The sequence below is a fragment of the Salmo salar genome, chromosome ssa19 (assembly GCF_905237065.1).
Source record: "Salmo salar chromosome ssa19, Ssal_v3.1, whole genome shotgun sequence".
Lineage (NCBI taxonomy): Eukaryota > Metazoa > Chordata > Actinopteri > Salmoniformes > Salmonidae > Salmo > Salmo salar.
In genome coordinates this window covers 910,308-931,112 of record NC_059460.1, presented here as the reverse complement: position 1 = coordinate 931,112, position 20,805 = coordinate 910,308, and the positions used below count along the sequence as shown (strand labels likewise).

General features: G+C 41.6%; 1 protein-coding gene across 1 annotated transcript in view; it reads right to left on the bottom strand.

Annotated features, from left to right (window-relative positions):
- Nucleotides 1-20,805, bottom strand: part of LOC106578257 (rhomboid-related protein 1) — a 73,846-nt gene that overhangs the window by 12,807 nt on the left and 40,234 nt on the right. The gene's annotated exons all lie outside the window — the stretch shown is intronic.

Genomic DNA, 20,805 nt, shown 5'->3' with positions numbered 1-20,805 from the left:
CTTAGACACATATTAACCTCATGGGCAGCTACAAAGACCATAATCTACACATTACACAGACCCATAAAAGGGTTTATTTATGATGTTGTCGTGCTATAATGCCATTATACTATGAAGTCCTCTTGATCCCATGCAGATTATACTGAAACTTTGAGCATTGGCTTTTGAAACATTCTCTGTCACAAATGACTGAAATTGTTATAGAAATAAGTAGAGTAGAATTGAATTAGATTTGTAATTTCTTTAGGATGCTAAAGAAAACTGTCAATGAATGCCCAACACCAATGAATGACCTTATACAACATTTAATATGACAACAAAAGCCTAGTATGACTACTCTGGAAGATAAATGTAATTGGGTTCCCAAAATAGACATGCTACTCAGACCAGTCAGCTGGATGATTTCATCAATTCCATATAAGACTGTCTGTATTCATGAGAAAAGTCTAATCAGAAATATGCATAGCATGGCTATGGGCCAATTCTTCTGCAAGACTGAACTTAAAACGATTGCTTAATTTAAGGTGGTTCAGACACTGGCAAACTAAATGATGGGGCAAACAGCTAATGTGGCCAGACAAAGACTGGAGTGGAAAAATGTTGAAGTATCTCTTCAGTTTAACTATATTTATATGTAATTATATGGGTAGCAGGTACTGTCTAGTTGTGCAGGAACCCAATTGTCACAGCACTTACATAAGGAATTTTTATGAAAACCTCCACTCTAATTATTGTCTCAAATCACGCAGTGAAAATTAAGTGCTTTGTCGCAAATGTGTTTTCAAGTCTGAAACTGTGCAAGCCATAAAGATATAGCAATCATTCTACAACGTGTCACACTGTTGTTCTACTGACCCGCCAATGCAATCACAATGTAAATATAGTTTTAGTGATACTCGCTATGAAGTAGAAAATAATCTTAAGCAGTAAATTACAGTGGCAGTTGCTCACAAGGACACCATCAACCATCGGGTTTAAGTATGCAAATGAGCAGATAACAGAAATGAAAAAGGGCTGATAAAACAAAAGTCACTTTTTAATTACAGCAGGGGTGTGCCGGCATTCTGATCTCAGATCCATAATACATGTTCCATTGGCATTCTATGTGTGCGCGCAGAGACCACAGAGTTATAACAGCTCCTTAAAGAGTGCCCTGTCAAACCTGTGGTGGTGATCATCATCTGATGACAGATGGTAATCGGAGTGCGTTTCCTGAGTCATTTATCCCCCCGACACTCACACGTCCATTTTACATAGATTTATGGAAGATACAACGCTTGATGAAGTGGGTGCAGCAGCTCAAGACTTGTACAGATCCATAATGACAAAGGAAAAACATTTTTTTTTTTTTTAAATAACTGAAATATCACATTTACATAAGTATTCAGTACTTTACATAAGTACGCAGTACTTTATTGAAGCACCTTTGGCATCGATTACAGCCTCAAGTCTTCTTGGGTATGATGCTACAACCTTGGCACACCTGTATTTGGGGAGTTTCTCCCATTCTTTTCTGCAGATCCTCTCAAGCTCTGTCAGGTTGGATGGGGAGCGTTGCTGCACAGCTATTTTCAGGTTTCTCCAGAGATGTTCCATCGGGTTCAAGTCCGGCCTCCGGATGGGCCACTCAAGGACATTCAGAGACTTGTCCCGAAGCCACTCCTTCGTTGTCTTTGCTGTGTGCTTAGGGTCGTTGTCCTGTTGGAAGTCAAGAGAACCTTCGCCCCAGTCTGAGGTCCTGAGCGCTCTGGAGCAGGTTTTCATCAAGGATCGCTGTACTTTTCTCCATTCATCTTTCCCTTGATCCTGAGTAGTAGCCCAATCCCTGACGCTGAAAAACATCCCCACAGCATGATGCTGCCACCACTATGCTTTACCGTAGAGATGGTGCCAGGTTTCCTCCAGACGTGACGCTTTGCATTCAGGCCAAAGAGTTCCAGCTTGGTTTCATCAGACCAGAGAATCTTGTTTCTCATGGTCTGAGAGTCCAAGCAGGTTGTCATGTGCCTTTTACTGAGGAGTGGCTTCCGTCTGGCCACTCTACCATATAGGCCTGATTGGTGGAGTGCTGCAGATATAGTTGTCCTTTTGGAAGGTTCTCCTAACTCCAATCAATCAATTTAAAATTACCACAGGTGTAGAAACATCTCAATTATGATCAATGGAAACAGGATGCACCTCAGCTCAATTTCGAGTCTCATAGCAAATGGTCTGAATACTTATATAAATAAGTTATTTTTTAAAAAATTTTATACATTTGCAAACATTTCTAAAAACCTGTTTTCGCTTTGTCATTATGGGGTCTTGTGTGTAGATGAGGAAAAAAAATATTTAATCTATTTTAGAATAAGGCTGTAATGTAACAACATTTTTAAAAAGTCAGGGGGTCTGAATACTTTCCAAATGCACTGTAAATCCGTTTGACTATTGAAATATGAGCTGCGATTTAACTTCAGAGTTACTTTTTTCTCTCTGATTGCTAAATCAGGGACATTTCCGGGGAAGGCTCCCCAATAAAAATCAGGGACTCTCCACGGAAATCGGGGACGTAGGTCACCCTAACACAGACTACTCTCAGATGTTTTTAGGTCTTCCTCAAAGCCTAAAAAAATTAAGTCAATGTGGTTCAATTATAACTCCAATACAGCATTTATCGAATGTGGAGATCTCTCCCTAGACGCCCCCCCCCCGTTTTTTCAAGTTGAGACTAGCTGGAAGTGAAGCTTTGATGTTTATTTGAACTGCAAAAGTGAATTCACAGAACAAATGCATGAGTTTCCATGAAACACAGCACAGTCTTCACGTTGTACTGCAGCTAAACTGGCATGCTGTCATAACATAAAAGTGTTTATAGCGGCCAGAGCAGCCACAACGCCATGGCTACATCCCAGTAAGCAGCCACCTGACTCTAGTCGCTGATGGGACGCTCCATCTGTAGTTAAGTGGGGGGAGCAGGCAGGAAGGGGAAGCAAAGGAGTCTGTGGGGATGACAGAAGTGTTTCACACGGCTCCCTCTTCCTGCTAGCACAGCTCTGGTTAAAAGGCTTCGGATATGAATATTAACCAGGGCCTGTCATCTGGGCTCTCCTGCTTACAGGTAATTGGAGATGTAGGGATATCTCACTCAGCAGGAGCCCAGAGGTGAGGTCTCAGATAATTTTTTTCTGTGTTTACCGTTCATGCACAGATTTATTTGTTGGGCCGATTTTCTAAGCATCATCAAGTTTACCCCCCGCTCTTTGTATGTGTGTGTGTGCAGTATGTGTTTACAGTATGAATCATCTTGTTATGTATAGAAAGTGCATTTTTTTACCATATATATATATATACACACACACACACACACACTCAGGGTCACATTTACAGTGGCTATAATCCTCTTGTGGGAGAACTGAACTGTCTCTGGTTCTGCCTGTCAAACTAAACCAAGCAGCACAGCAGTGATGTTAGCAGATTATGCCCCTAAGCAATGGCTAACCATGCACATTTGAGTTATCATGGATAAGGTTCTGATGTGGGAAGGGGACACTGATCCAAGACCAGTGCTGAATGCCTAAGGCTACATTTATCTTAAGTCACTCCAGTGGCTCAACTGGTAGCTACAGAAGAGAACAAAAGATGATACAATAAAAATCATTCTACTCTTAAGAGGACAAGAAAACATGGCAAATCTAGCAGCCTCTGCATCCACCTGAGTGCTTTCAGAGCAAACATGCCTAGTGTTTTCAAAAGGATAGTTGCCTTATAGAGTAGTTCTATAGCACAACAGGTTTAAGTATTGTTGTCTCGTTACACATTAGAGGTGATTTTGGACAGATCATTTGGCTAAGAGATGTAGGATTTTCAACCTATTTTGTTACATGACCCAAACAGTAAGGACAGCCAAGGACACCAAAGGACTGATTGACCCAAAGCACTGACATGCACTGAGCAGCATTTCCTGATTGGTGAGTCAATTAGGAAGGGACTCTGCAAGGACAATTAGTGGTGATTTATTAATGTGATTCACACACTTCATGAGACAGTGCTCAGTGCTTCTATTCCTTTAAGGTTGATAGCCCACTGTGAAAGGAAGGAAAGGCTTTTATTTTGCCAGCGCTCTCAAGTCACAGAAAAGAGATGACCGTGTCTGATATCTGATCCCACATAGTTTGCCATTACCCAGACTGCATATTGTTTTTGAATATTTTTGGATAATCCTAAATTGTGTCGACTTCTGAGAAATTACACTAGTTGCATACAATAAATCAATACCAACAGTTCAAATGTACTACACTTGTCACGTCCTGACCAGTGTGGGGGTTATTTTGTTATTGTAGTTTGGTCAGGACATGGCAGGGGGTGTTTGTTTTATGTGGTTCAGGGTGTGTTTTGTGTATGTGTTTAGGTAGAGGGGGTATTTGATTTATTAGTCCGAGGTTTGTTAGTCATTGTTCTATGTTAGTATATTTCTATGTTCTATCTAGTCTTTTGTATTTCTATGTTTAGTTAATTGGGGTTGGACCTTCAATTGGAGGCAGCTGGTTATCGTTGCCTCTGATTGAAGGTCCTATAATTAGGAGTTTGTGTGTCATGGGGTTTTGTGGGAGATTGTTCTTGTTTAGCTGTGTGTGTGTGTGTGTGTGTGTGTGTGTGTGTGTGTGTGTGTGTGTGTGTGTGTGTGTGTGTGTGTGTGTGTGTGTGTGTGTGTGTGTGTGTGTGTGTGTGTGTGTGTGTGTGTGTGTGTGTGTGTGTGCGTGTGCGTGCGTGTGCGTGCGCGCCTGACAAGACTGTCAAGTTCGTTTGTGTTTTTGGTATACGTGTTTATTTTGGTTTTCCTTCTTTGTCCGTTAGTAAAAGAAGATGAGTATACATTTTCCCGCTGCGTCTTGGTCTCAACCCTATGACAACACTGAACTTTGCCTCAGCTTTAAACCAAATTCAGGTGCTTTAAACCAAACTCAGAGCTCTGAAAGTCTCCCTTTCAGAACTCTTTTCAATAGAGGCTATTTCTATCCTATTAGAGAATTGCTTAGTTTGAGTTCTTGCTGCCCTATTTGTACATGCCCATCTAGCACATTTGGATCCTTGTAAGTTGTGTGAACGTATGTTTTTGGTTTCCCATTGGTTCTGGGAAAGAAACCATAAGATTTCCGACTGGTAAAACTGAACAAACGTTTTTATACGGAGCTAGCATGCCATGTTTTTTTTTAACTCATACAAAGCTGTTCATATCAGTCTATTCAAATAGACCTCATTTAGAAAGGAAACGAGCACTCATTAAGATCAGGTGTGCACAATTAGTGGGCTAACACACCTGAACACACTTGACAAGATAGGATAGAGAATTTTGTTAACACTGTTTTTAATAACATTCTTAAAAAGTTCTTTAAATGTTACAAACGTTTTTTTTCTGGAACGTTTTCTTAATGTTCTGAAAATGGACTGTATGTTTTAAAATAATATTCTTAGAATGTTCTCTGAACGTTATTAAAGTTGTAGTTTTTATTCATCTGCGCTGCCCTCAAACCAAGGCACTGTTTTTATTTATAGGCTGTTCCAACTTGTCAATTTCAAATGATTTTCTAACAAGTTTTTATTTTCTAAAGAACAGTTTGAATTGCGGTGTGGTAAAGTTGGATGTCAGTGGTGGACCCTGCATAAACTATAATGTCCTGGACAAATCCTGTCTTCACGTGGCACATGACAAAGAACTTGACCCCAAACCTGTGCCTTTTGGAGGGAATATATTGACAGAATGCCAGCCTACCTTTCCATAACATCTGGGACTCATCATTGCATAGGTCCTTGTATGGCACAAAGACCCGACCAAATGCTGATGTCAGGCTGATAAGAACATTTCTTATTTTGTATAACGGATTATTTAGGTTGGCAGTAGCATTGTTGACGAAATGCAGGCATCGCAGCAGAACTAGGAATCAGTCTTGGGAAAAGAGGGTGGCAAAAAAAGGGAGTTGCAAACAGGATGGATGCTCCAGTATTCTCTTAGGGAGTTCTCCTTTACTGTTCCCATGAGAAGGACTGTCACCAGGAAGGTATACATTTCATAAATTGTGGTTGTCACTAGGGTTGCAAAGGGTCAGAACTTTCCGGTAAATTTCCGGAATTTTTCTGAAACTTTTCCATGGGAAGTTAAGCACTGGAATTTTGGGAATTTTGCTTAAATTCATCAAAAAAGTTAGCTTATAACAGTGAACCTTTTATGTAGGATACACATAAGGCAATTCTAGGTTGTGTGGCATATTGTGGTTAAACTATCCCCAATTCAATGGAATTGCAACCCTCTGCATGCACAGTGCATTCTTCCATCACATGTACAGCTGATTCTCAAGATCTTGCACACTAATGAGATGCTATTGAGCCCACACTACTATACTGTCTGAGCCAAGGACTACATGCTTTATGGTAACTTTTGATTACAATACTGGGTGGGGTGAATATATTAGTTAGTTTTTGCTACCATGTGGGTTTTAGCTTGCTTGAGCCTGCCAACTGAGGAGTGTTAAATCACCTTTTTCCATACATGTTTCATTTTAAAACATTTATCTTACAAAGGAGTTGTTTAATCTAACTGCTTAACCTCTTGGCGTTCCCCTAGGATAGGGGGCGCTAAAGCGATTTTTGAAAAAAATTCGTGCCCATTTTAAACGGCCTCCTACTCAAACTCAGAAGCTAGGATATGCATATAATTAATACTTGTGGATAGAAAACACCCTAAAGTTTCAAAAAATGTTTGAATTGGTGTCTGTGAGTATAACAGAACTCATATGGCAGTCAAAACCCCGAGACAGATGGAAACAGGAAGTGGAATTCTGAATTGCGAACTCAACTTCATCACGTTGCCTATTAATCACACCGTGAGCTATGGTTCATTGAGCACTTCCTATTGCTTCCACTAGATGTCCCCAGTCTTCACAAATTGGTTTGAGCCTTCTACTGTTAAAATTGAATGAATGAGACGCTGTGGAACGTGGTCACACGGAGAGGGCCATCACCATTATGACGCCGGCGCCCCTGGTTACCCTCCCCTTTCGAAACGTTTTGAAACACAATGCAATCGTCCCCCTCGAATCTTATTGGCTCTCTTGTTGAAAAACGCCCTGAAGATTTATGTTATACAACGTTTGACATGTTTGAACGAACCTAAATGGGGGAAAAATGCATTTTGTCGAAATGGCTGTCCCGTGGCCGACGAAGCATTTGGATCAGCCTTCAGACGCGCTAACAAGAACAAGCTCTTGGAACATAAAGGAGTAATTTTTTCGAACGAAAATACATTTGTTGTGGACCTGGGATTCCTGGAAGTGCTTTCTGATGAAGACAACCAAAGGTAAGGGATTATTGACAATAGTATACAAGACTAGATGTGATATGCAATTGTTCCAAGATGGCTAGCCTATTGCTATTGCTAGCCTATTGTTCTGAGTATCGCATCCCCTTTTATCGCAAAGTGTGATTACCCAGTAAAGTTATTTTTAAATCTGGCATTACAGGTGCTTTCAAGAGCTATTCATCTATAAATCTTAGAATGACAATATTACATTTTTAAAATGTTTTCGAATAGTAATTTAGTAAATTGTAGCTCTGTTTCATCGGATGCATTTGAGGGAAAATAGTTAGTCAACGTTACGCACCGATGTAAAATGCTGTTTTTATATATAAATATGAACTTTATCGAACAAAAGAATGCATGTATTGTGTAACATGATGTCCTAGGTGTGTCATCTGATGAAGATTGTCAAAGGTTAGTGCTGCATTTAGCTGTTTTTTGGTTATTTGTGATGCATGTGGTTGGTCGGAAAATGGCTATGTGGCTCCTTTTACGATATACTCCTCTAACATAATCTAATGTTTTGCTTTTGCTGTAAAGCCTTTTTGAAATCGGACAACGTGGTTCGATTCAGGAGAGGTGTATATATAAAACTATATAATTAGATATTTTTTTTTTTTTTTAATTATTACATTTTGTTATGCTAATGGCGATATGATTTTTCGCTGGATGTCCGCATACGGGACGGAGGCCGCACAGGGGTTAACAATTTATCTGTACATGGAATTGTATGTTGTGTTTTTACTAATTTTATTCTAATCTTTACAGGAAAATGCCACGGGCACTATCTGATGTGTGGAGACATTTCAATGCAGCTAATATAGTAGGAAAAGCTATGTACATTTGCAAATACTGTGCCAAATCATATGTGAAGAATGCAACAAAGATGCAAAATCATCTGGCCAAGTGCATAAAGTTCCCTCAGCGCTCACAACAAGCAACCTCTGACAAAAGTCTCTCTACTTCTATTTGAGGTGAAAATGATGAATCAGACACCTTATCGATAGCAACAGCTCATAGTCCTCCTGGAATCAGAAGTTTTTTTTACTCAATGGAGGAACGTAGTCAGAGAAATGCTGATGAATGTCTTTCTCAAGCTGTGTATGCAACTGGTTCACCTCTGATGCTCACAGACAATGTGTATTGTTAGAGATTTCTGAATGTTCTTCGCCCAGCATACACACCTCCAACCAGACATGCTTTATCTACTCATTTGCTGGATGCAGAGTTCCACAGAGCTCAAGTGAAGGTCAAGCAAATTATAGAGAAAGCAGACTGTATTGCAATCATCTCTGATGGGTGGTCGAATGTTCGTAGGCAAGGAATAATTAACCTGTTATGGCTAGGGGGCAGTATTTTCACGGACGGATAAAAAACGTACCCGATTTAATCTGATTAGTACTCCTGCCCAGAAACTAGAATATGCATATAATTATTAGCTTTGGATAGAAAACACTCCAAAGTTTCTAAAACTGTTTGAATGGTGTCTGTGAGTATAACAGAACTCATTTGGCAGGCCAAAACCTGAGAAGATTCTGTACAGGAAGTACCCTGTCTGACCATTTCTTGGCCTTGTTGATTATCTCTATCAATTACAGGGGATCTCTGCTCTTACGTGACACTTTCTACGGCTCACATGGGCTCTCAGAAGGCGGCAAAATGCTTTGCAGGCTCTGGTTGAAACAAAGTAGCGCGTTTGGGTAGTGGCTGGTCACAGTACTGTGAGACTCAGGCTCGTGCCCGCGTCGACCGAAAGCTTTGTTTACTTTCCTCTGTTTAGCTAAACGGAGATTCCCGGTCGGAATATTATCGCTTTTTTACGAGAAAAATTGCATAAAAATTGATTTTAAACAGCGGTTGACATGCTTCGAAGTACGGTAATGGAATATTTAGAAATCTTTTGTCACGAATTGCGCCATGCTCGCGACCCTGATTTACCATTTCGGATAGTGTCTGGAACGCACGAACAAAACGCCGCTATTCGGATATAACGATGGATTATTTTGGACCAAACCAACATTTGTTATTGAAGTAGCAGTCCTGGGAGTGCATTCTGACGAAGACAACAAAGGTAATGAAACTTTTGTAATAGTAAATCGGAGTTTGATCGGGGCTAAACTTGGTCGGTGTCTAAAAGGCTAGCCGTGATGGCTGGGCTATCTACTGAGAATATTGCAAAATGTGCTTTCACTGAAAAGCTATTTTAAAATCGGACATATCGAGTGCATAGAGGAGTTCTGTATCTATAATTCTTAAAATAATTGTTATGTTTTTTGTGAACGTTTATCGTGAGTAATTTAGTAAATTCATTGGATGTTTTTAGCTGTATTTCTAGTTTTTGTGATGCCTCTCCTTGCTTGGAAAATGGCTGTGTGGTTTTTCTTGTCTAGGTGCTGTCCTAACATAATCTAATGGTATGCTTTCACCATAAAGCCTTTTTGAAATTGGACACTGTGGTTGGATTAACGAGAAGTTTATTTTTAACCTCTTATGGCTAGGGGGCAGTATTTTCACGGCTGGATAAAAAACGTACCCGATTTAATCTGGTTACTAATCCTACCCAGTAACTAGAATATGCATATACTTATTATATATGGATAGAAAACACCCTAAAGTTTCTAAAACTGTTTGAATGGTGTCTGTGATTATAACAGAACTCAAATGGCAGGTCAAAACCTGAGAGATTCCTTTACAGGAAGTGGCCTGTCTGACCATTTCTGGAACTTCTTTGCCATCTCTATCTTTTACTAAGGATCTCTGCTCTAACGTGACACTTCCTACGTCGTCCATAGGCGCTCAGAGCCCGGGAAAAACCTGAATGTCGTCATCCCAGCCCCAGGCTGAAACACATTATCGCCTTTCTCAAGTGGCCGATCAAGGGACTGTGGGCTTAGGCGCGTGACCTGACCGCCCCCGTCTTTGTGATTTTTTTCCTCTGTTTGCCGAAAAGGAGATTCCCGGTCGGAATATTATCGCTTTTCTACGAGAAAAATGGCATAAAAATTGATTTTAAACAGCGGTTGACATGCTTCAAAGTACGGTAATGGAATATTTAGAATTTTTTTGTCACGAATTGCGCCATTCGCGCGACCCTTCTTTACCATTTCGGATAGTGTCTGGAACGCACGAACAAAACGCCGCTATTCGGATATAACGATGGATTATTTTGGACCAAACCAACATTTGTTATTGAAGTAGCAGTCCTGGGAGTGCATTCTGACGAAGACAACAAAGGTAATGAAACTTTTGTAATAGTAAATCGGAGTTTGATCAGGGCTAAACTTGGTCGGTGTCTAAATGGCTAGCCGTGATGGCTGGGCTATCTACTGAGAATATTGCAAAATGTGCTTTCACCGAGAAGCTATTTTAAAATCGGACACATCGAGTGCATAGAGGAGTTCTGTATCTATAATTCTTAAAATAATTGTTATGTTTTTTGTGAACGTTTATCGTGAGTAATTTAGTAAATTCACCGGATGTTTGCGGGGGGTATGCTAGTTCTGAACATCACATGCTAATGTAAAAAGCTGGTTTTTGATATAAATATGAACTTGATTGAACAAAACATGCATGCATTGTATAACATAATGTCCTAGGGTTGTCATCTGATGAAGATCATCAAAGGTTAGTGCTGCATTTAGCTGTGGTTTTGTTTTTTGTGACATTATATGCTAGCTTGAAAAATGGGTGTCTGATTATTTCTGGCTTGGTACTCTGCTGACATAATCTAATGTTTTGCTTTCGCTGTAAAGCCTTTTTGAAATCGGACAGTGTGGTTAGATAAAGGAGAGTCTTGTCTTTAAAATGCTGTGAAATAGTCATATGTTTGAAAAATTGAAGTTTTTGTATTTTTGAGGAATTTGTAATTCGCGCCACGCCTATCATTGTATATTGGAGCAGGTGTTCCGCTAGCGGAACGTCTAGCTGTAAGAGGTTAAAATGGTGTATAATCTTTGTATGTTTGAGAAATTTGAATTATGAGATTTTTGTTGTTTTGAATTTGGCGCCCTGCTATTTCACTGGCTGTTGGCTAGTGGGATGCTAGCCCAGAGAGGTTAACTACATCTCCACCCCTCAACCAGTATTCTACAAGAGCACAGACACAAGGGACAACAGACACACCGGTCTCTACATTGCAGATGAGCTGAGCGCAGTCATCAATGACCTTGGACCACAGAAGTTATTTGCACTGGTGACAGACAATGCTGCGAACATGAAGGCTGCTTGGTTTAAAGTGGAGGAGTCCTACCCTCACATCACACCCATTGGCTGTGCTGCTCATGCATTGAATCTGCTCCTCAAGGACATGGCACTGAAAACAATGGATACACTACAAGAGAGCCAAGGAAATGGTTGGGTATGTGAAGGGTCATCAGGCTATAGCAGCATTCGACCTCACCAAGCAAAGTGAGAAGAATAATAGCACCACATTGAAGCTGCCCAGCAACAGCCATTGGGGTGGTGTTGTCATCATGTTTGACAGTCTCCTGGAGGGCAAGGAGTCTCTCCAAGAAATAGCTATATCACAGTCTGCCGATATGGACAGCCCCATCAAGAGGATCCTCCTGGATTAAGTATTTTGGGAGAGAGTGGTAAGCAGCCTGAAACCTATAGCAGTAGCCATTGCACGGATTGAGGGAGACAATGCCATCCTGTCTGATGTTCAGACTGCCGGCAGATGTAAGAGAAGAAATCCGTGCTGCCCTGCCCAATTCACTGTTGCTCCATGCAGAGGAAACTGCAGTTCTGAAATGCATCATAAAGTGTGAAGACTTCTGCCTGAAGCCCATACATGCCACAGCGTACATGTTGGACCCCAAGTATGCTGGCAAGAGCATCCTGTATGCTGCAGAGATCAACAAGGCCTATGGTGTCATCACCACCTTGGCCTGGATGAGGGCAAGGTTCTTGGCAGTCTGGCAAAGTACACATCCAAGCGTTGGCAGTCATGCCAACATATCTCATCAGCCACCTGGTGGAAGGGACTTTGTGGCTTTGTGGCTTTCCCCTGTTGTCTTTATCATCCTTCAAATCCCACCAACATCAGACACCTCAGAGCGCAATTGGTCCTTGTTTGAGAACACACACATCAAAGCATGCAACAGGCTGACCAATACAAGGGTTGAAAAATTGGTGGCCATCCGAGAAAATTTGAGGCTTTTTGAGCCTGATAACGAGACATCCTCAACAAGGTTGGAAAGTGACAGTGATGATTAGGCCTCAGAATCTGATGTTCAAGAGGTGGACATTGAGGAGGTCCAGGGAGAGACATGGAAGCCTGAGAGGAAGACAACCAAAGCTTAAGTTTCTAGACTATCATTTCACAGATGTATGTTGAAAACGTTTTTGGGAGATGCGATTGATCATTAGGGATCATTCTATATTCCCTTTCTTTTGTTGTTCAGTGAAATCATCCCATGTGAAGAGTCAACTCACTTAATTAAAGTTAAATAACTAAATAGATTTTTTTATTTCTATTGGAAAGATTGATTTAATCATTTGCAATTATGTCTACTTATGATAACGTAAAAGGTTTATGTCTCCATATGATATGGTAAATATATCCAACGCAAAAAACATCTACATTTAAATGGTATCCATTTGCATATATTCCCGTTAATTCCCACGGAAGGTTTCCACCTCTGAATATTCCCCAAAATGTGCAACCCTCGTTGTCACCCATTTAGCGAGCTTCCCTCTCTCTCACTCCTGGCTAGCTCTTCTCCTGTAGCTCCTAGGCATAGCGATTGGTCTCCTCTACTATGTATTCCACCAGCTCCTCTATCAGAAACAACTTGAAGCACTCTGCCTGAGATGGATTTGGCAAGGGGCTTTGCACTCCAGACTAGGACTCATCAAAGCAAACAGCAGGGCCAGGAGGGGTGAAATGGCTGGCGACCTTCCAGCTACCACAGCACTCCTGTACTTCGTCCACTGTCGGTCTGCCTCCATCACCACCAGCATCTTCAAATGGACCTGGGACTTTGTCAGTGGACAAGGGGTCCTCAGATTCAGGGTTCTTAATGGCTACAAGGTTGGGGGGCACCACCTCACTGTCACTGGCAGAATCTGATTCCTGACTTTCATACTCAGACTCATTGTCAGAATTTAAAAAAATCTACAGAATTTCCGCATTTATGAATTGTCTCCTTTTGAAAGACATTGCTAATGCTACAGCTTAGCTCACTAGCTACATACATAAACAACAACACTGAATGGCTCAGAGTGGGAGTGAGAGATTATGTGAATGACTGCCTGCACACGCCACTTGTATCAATAAATCACTATCAGAAAATGTTTTGTGTGGTAATTACTTATATATTTACTGCTTTATTCGCATGTTTTCAAGTACTGGTGACAAAACATGCATTCCAATTCTTGCATAGATTGTAATGACACGTGTGTAAAATACTTTTTTAAAGTTTTGTACTGATTATGATGAGCTAAGCTAATTCCAGCTGTGTGTGGAGCCATGTTTGTTGACATACAGTGCATTCTGGGTTTCAAGTAATCGTCTGTCGGACCAAAGATGTTATAACAAAATTAGGTGAGTAAAGGTTCACTAATTTTTCGAGAACTTCCAGAAGTGAATGGTGGGATGTGAACGATGGTAGATGACACACCCCCTTCAACATGCATACTATGAACAGACCAAACTCATCTTGTCTCCTCTTATCTCTGGTTTCTGTGAAAAAACAAACATGACGGCGTGCAGAAACTACCCATCGGCGGATTACTTTTGATTTTTAGAAAGTGTTTTACTGAATTATTTTGATCAATGGTGAGCTCACACGTGATGTGATTAATTATAAATAGTAATTGCTATTAGCTAATTCATATTGTAGTTTCTGTCAGCTGAGAGTTATACAAATTCGACTGCTTGTGTTATATCAATTTTTCCTCAGTTAGTGCTAGGACAAATGTAGCCTACATTTTTCCGGTTTGGATGATTGTGTTATGCTGTAGCTACTTCTGTGAATGTCTGAACATTGCATCCAAAAATAAACTGCTCACATTCTGGACATAACTTTGTAAGGACTGGGTTTGTGCAAAATGTTTCTGAAAAAACAGTATGGCCAGCTCAAATGCTGATTGTTGCGTCATACCGAAACTGGACGTTCTAAATAAGTGTTCTAATCACACCGGTTTGATCATATGCTACAGGGACCACTGTAGAATGATCACACCCGTATGTTGGTACGTGTGAAAAGGTTCAAGGTTTTCTTAACATTCTCTGAATTATTTGAGAACATGACTTTAAATAGAACCATGAGGAAACCCGTAAGAAACATTATGATGAAGTACTGAAATTCCCACAGAATAATGTTGTTTCTGAATGTTCTCTGAGCTATTTGAGAATATTCCCAAAGTCAAACCAGTTGAAGATTTAGAACATTAGCAAAATTAAAATGAAATCATGTTTGAACTTTTAGGAAACGTTCTGTGAAAGAAAATAACTTTTTTTTTGTCAAGTTCCTTAAATGTGATAATGTTCCAATGCCAAACAACTACCCTGCACCATTCCCAGAAAGTTGTGGGAATGGTGCTCAGACCATTATGTGCTAGCTGGGAGATCTATCCTGTATGTATTCAATCTCCTGGTCATCTAAGCAAGATGTGCGCTATAGTCAGCACTGTCCCTCTCCAAAGGCTGCCTCGCCTTGCTAATAAACTGGGGAAATGCCTCATCAGATTTATTTACCAATCAGAAATGGAGGGAGGGAGAGGGAAAGAGCAAGAGAGAAAGAAGGCGTGAGAGAGTAGGTCTACAGGAACAAATACTGTTAATGCAGAGAGGGCAAGAAACTTAAAAGGCCGGGGAGGCCTTTCAATGCGTGTTTTCTCAAAGGGGTGGGGGTTTACCCAGAGTAGGAGGAGTATCTAATGTTCCTCAGGTAAAGTGAAACTGACAGCCTCTAACGAGACATAGATTCATTTGTGTGCTTTTTACAGTGCAGCAGAGTAGGCAGCCACATTAAACATGAGTTGGAGATCTTAATCAGCAACCTTGATGATGTAAAATTAACACAAGTTTACTGCAATGGGGAAGGATCACAAGTGGTGCACATGACAGGACTGAGCTTGGGTCAGGAGGTCAACAACACATTGTTCTGTTACACTGGGATGAACACAAATGGAACGCCTGTATCCCAAACCTAACCTTAAAGGAAAATACCACTCCAAAACAATAATTTGGTATCTATTTCATTATTCCACTGTTGATAAAGTCCCAAAATGTTTTGGATGTCAGCAATCAAGTTTCCAAGACAGAACTAATGAAACCAATGCTAAAATATAGTTTGAGTGGTATTTTCCTTTCAAGCTTACACAGCCTAGATCTGTAAAGACATGTGCTTTTGTTCCTTTATCAAATAGATTTGTGTTTGAGTGGTGTCTGCAGTAATTACACAACAAGAGTCATACACATCAAGACAAGGGCATCTAGGAACTCTGCTGATGTTGAGAGGTAGAAGGGAGGGGAGGGTGGTAGAGGGTGGCGGGGGTGACATAACTGGAGGCTAGCCATCTGTCACATGGGCTTTTGTCTACCCTATCCTCTATTTGACATGCTCATAACTCTAAAGGTCATTATTCGAATGGGCGCCCATTTTCTAGTCCCATTTGAACTATAATGGTCCTGTCAGTCTGGGGAAGTTTGTTTAAAATATGATGGTACACCTGGGATAGAGATGAACGCTTCCTCTCCCTGACGGCACGAAGACATAAGGAATATATCCTCATTCTACTATCTGTGGCTTTTCTTCAAAGGGGAGCCGCACCATCTACAATCAGTCCACTTTCAATCTGCCACCACTATCCATTTCTCTGGCTTGGTGTAGAGTACGAATACAGAGGAAAATATTAAACCTTAGAATGACCTTAATGGAAAGAGGAGACTGAGGCCTTTTAATCATCAGCCCCAGTTCACAAGGCCACCATGGGATAAAAACACTAATTCCCATAGAAAACAAAGATAAACAACACTCCCACCTGAATCTCCAGTCAAAACAAACCACCCTATACACCAGACAGACAACATTTAGGGTCAATACACAACACAAAAGCCTAGTCAAAACACACAGCTGAGTTCCATAGAATCAAAGGGTTTCCAAAACACTGTCAAAACAAAAGCAGTAATATCAACATCAGGGCCCTGAGAGCAGCGCTTAATCACACAAGTATATAAAATTCATACATTTTGCACTGTGCTAAAACACCCGGTCCAAAGACACTTTGCCCTTGGTCTCCTCGGAGATTGAGTCAGTTTATTCTATCACAGGCAGTGTTCTGCTCCGCCAAATTTGCCAGGCAGGGAAAAACCTGATAATATGTATGTTTTCCCGGGAGCACAGGGGCCGTCAAGAAAAATCTATAGTCTCCCGCAGTCACATCCTCAGAGCTGCTGAGAGGAGAGCCCATTCAACACAGCACCAGGCATCAGAGGCCAGATATAATCACATCTGACGCCTGGGTGTGCACATGGATGTGTGTGTGTGTTTAGCGCAAATGAGAGTAAGTGTGGTGTATATTATAGTGTGTGTGTGTGTGTGTGTGTGTGTGTGTGTGTGTGTGTGTGTGTGTGTGTGTGTGTGTGTGTGTGCGAATGCATACCAGTGGTTACTGCTATGTGTCCGAATAGACTCTGGTCACGACCAATCTCGTCCTCAGTCACAACAGCTTTTCAGCAAACAGACACAAAAGACACTTGGGAGAAAATGATTCACTGTTTAAAAAAAAATAAAAAATGAAATACATTCCTGTGCTCTAGAAAGCAAACAGAATGCACCTGGACTAGACTGGACAGGATAACCCACAGAAATAGAATATACAGTGCATTCATAAAGTATTCAGATGCCTCCCCTTTTTCCACATTTTGTTACGTTACAGCCTTATTCTAAAATGGATTAAATTATTTGTTTCCCTCAATCTACACACAATACACCATAATTACAAAGCGAAACAGGTTTTTAGAAATGTTTGCTAATTTATAAAAATGAAAACAAATACCTTATTTACATAAGTATTCAGACACTTTGCTATGAGATTCGAAATTGAGCTCAGGTGCATCCTGTTTCCATTGATCATCCTTGAGATGTTTCTACAACTTCATTGGAGTCCACCTGTGGTAAATTCAATTGATTGGTCATGATTTGGAAAGGCACACACCTGTCTATATAAAGGTCCCACAGTTGACAGTGCATGTCAGAGCAAAAACCAAGCCACGAGGTCGAAGGAATTCTCCATAGAGCTCAGAGACAGGATTGTGTCAAGACACAGATCTGGGGAAGGATACCAAAACATTTCTGCAGCATTGAAGGTCCCCAAGAACACAGTGGCCTCCATCATTCTTAAATGGAAGATGTTTGGAACCGCCAAGACTATTCTTAGAGCTGGCTGCCCGGTCAAACTGAGCAATTGGGGGAGAAGGGCCTTGGTCAGGGAGTTGACCAAGAACCTCATGGTCACTTTGACAGAGCTCTGTGGAAATGTGAGAACCTTCCAGAAGGACAACCATCTCTGTAGAACTCCAATCAGGCCTTTACAGTGGGGCAAAAAAGTATTTAGTCAGCCACCAATTGTGCAAGTTCTCCCACTTAAAAAGATGAGAGAGGCCTGTAATATTCATCATAGGTACACTTCAACTATGACAGACAAAATTAGCAAAAAAAATCCAGAAAATCACATTGTAGGATTTTTAACAAATTTATTTGCAAATTATGGTGGAAAATAAGTATTTGGTCAATAACAAAAGTTTATCTCAATACTTTGTTATATACCCTTTGTTGGCAATGACACAGGTCAAACGTTTTCTGTAAGTCTTTACAAGGTTTTCACACACTGTTGCTGGTATTTTGGCCCATTCCTCCATGCAGATCTCCTCTAGAGCAGTGATGTTTTGGGGCTGTCGCTGGGCAACACGGACTTCCAACTCCCTCCAAAGATTTTCTATGGGGTTGAGATCTGGAGACTGGCTAGGCCACTCCAGGACCTTGAAATGCTTCTTACGAAGCCACTCCTTCGTTGCTGGATGCTGGAGTGAGTGGTCGTGCTGCACATCACTCCCCGGGTAATATTACATTTCATTACATTACATTGGAACGATTTGATTAGTGTATTGTTAGCTAGCTACGTAGTTGTATCTGCTGTCTTTGTATCAAGGATAAAGGTGTAGCTCTGAGGAACTAACAAGGTTAGCTAGCCAGCTGTATTCGTTCGTTCGCGCCGTTTTCGAAACGGCGTCAACACCATAACACCACAGCTAGCTAGCCAACTTATATTACATTTCATTACATTACATTGGAACGATTTGATTAGTGTATTGTTAGCTAGCTACATAGTTGTATCTGCTGTCTTTGTATCAAGATAAAGGCGTAGTACAGAGTAACTATCGAGGTTAGCTAGCCAGCTACATTCTCTAACATAGTCAACAACGCACCCACTGCTAGCTAGCTGTATCATTTTTAGTCAATAAGATTTTTGCAACGTTAGCTTAACTTTCTGAACATTCGAGATGTGTAGTCCACTTGTGTAGCTAGCAGGACTGACTTAGTGTTAGCTAGCCAACGTTTAATTACTTCTGCGTTATGAACTAGACACGGACACGAATGATCCATTGGTAGCTTGTTGTTACCAAGTATTGGTGCTAACCGTATGTTATAGGATGCTAGCATGCTAGTTAGCTACGGCGTCATAGGACACGGTGCACTAGGTGGGTTTTCACAGAAGAATACTGTACCAAGTTATCTAGCGGAATAAACTAAGTTTGAGCCTATTCGTGGAAACATTGAATCACTGTAGTTTACATCAATTTTAATTTCTAGTGGTAGCTAGAAAAGTTATATTTTAGCGTTTTAGTGTTTCAGTGAATTGTTAGTGAGGGAGGCCCTGCTCTCTCGCTTCCCCAGTTGTTTAGTTCATTTTTCATGCCAATCTCCTTTGCAATAGCGTAGCCTCTTCTGTAGCCTATCAACTATGTCTATGCCTGTTCTCTCCTCTCTGCACAGGCCATACAAACGCTTCACATCGCATGCCACTCTAACCTGGTGGTCCCAGCGCGCACGACCCACGTGGCGTTCCAGGTCTCCGGCAGCCTCTGGAACTGCCGGTCTGCGGCCAACAAGGCAGAGTTCATCTCAGCCTATGCTACCCTCCAGTCACTCGACTTCTAGGCACTGACGGAAACATGGATTACCACAGAAAACACTGCTACTCCTACTGCTCTCTCCTCGTCTGACCACGTGTTCTCGCACACCCCGAGAGCATCTGGTCAGCGGGGTGGTGGCACTGGAATCCTCATCTCTCCCAAGTGGACATTCTCTCTTTCTCCCCTGACCCATCTGTCTATCACCTCCTTTGAATTCCATGCTGTCACAATCACTAGCCCATTCAAGCTTAACATCCTTACCATTTATCGCCCTCCAGGTTCCCTTGGAGAGTTCATCAATGAGCTTGACGCCTTGATAAGATCCTTTCCTGAGGATGGCTCACCCCTCACAGTTCTGGGTGACTTAAACCTCCCTACGTCTACCTTTGACTCATTTCTCTCTGCCTCCTTCTTTCCACTCCTCTCCTCTTTTGACCTCACCCTCTCACCGTCCCCCCCTACTCACAAGGCAGGCAATACGCTTGACCTCATCTTCACTAGATGCTGTTCTTCTACTAATCTCACTGCAACTCCCCTCCAAGTCTCCGATTACTACCTTGTATCCTTTTCCCTCTCGCTCTCCTCCAACACTACTCACTCTGCCCCTACTCAGATGGTATTGCGCCGTCGCAACCTTCGCTCTCTCTCTCCTGCTACTCTCTCCTCTCCCATCTTATCATCTCTTCCCTCTGCTCAATCCTTCTCCAACCAATCTCCTGATTCTGCCTCCTCAACCCTCCTCTCCTCCCTTTCTGCATCCTTTGACTCTCTATGTCCCCTATCCTCCCGACCGGCTCGGTCCTCCCCTCCTGCTCTGTGGCTTGACGACTCATTGCGAGCTCACAGAACAGGGCTCCAGGCAGCCGAGCGGAAATGGAGGAAAACTTGCCTCCCTGCGGACCTGGCATCTTTTCACTCCCTCCTCTCTACATTTTCCTCCTATGTTTCTGCTGCTAAAGCCACTTTCTACCACTCTAACTTCCAAGCATCTGCCTCTAACCCTAGGAAGCTCTTTGCCACCTTCTCCTCCCTCCTGAATCCTCCTCCCCCTCCCCCCCTCCTCCCTCTCTGTGGATGACTTCGTCAACCATTTTGAAAAGAAGGTCGACGACATCCGATCCTCGTTTGTTAACGTGTTATGGCTAGGGGGCAGTATTTTCACAGCCGGATAAAAAACGTACCCGATTTAATCTGATTAGCTTTGGATAGAAAACACTCCAAAGTTTCTAACTGTTTGAATGGTGTCTGTGAGTATAACAGAACTCATTTGGCAGGCCAAAACCTGAGAAGATTCCATGCAGGAAGTGCCCTGTCTGACAATTTCTTGCCC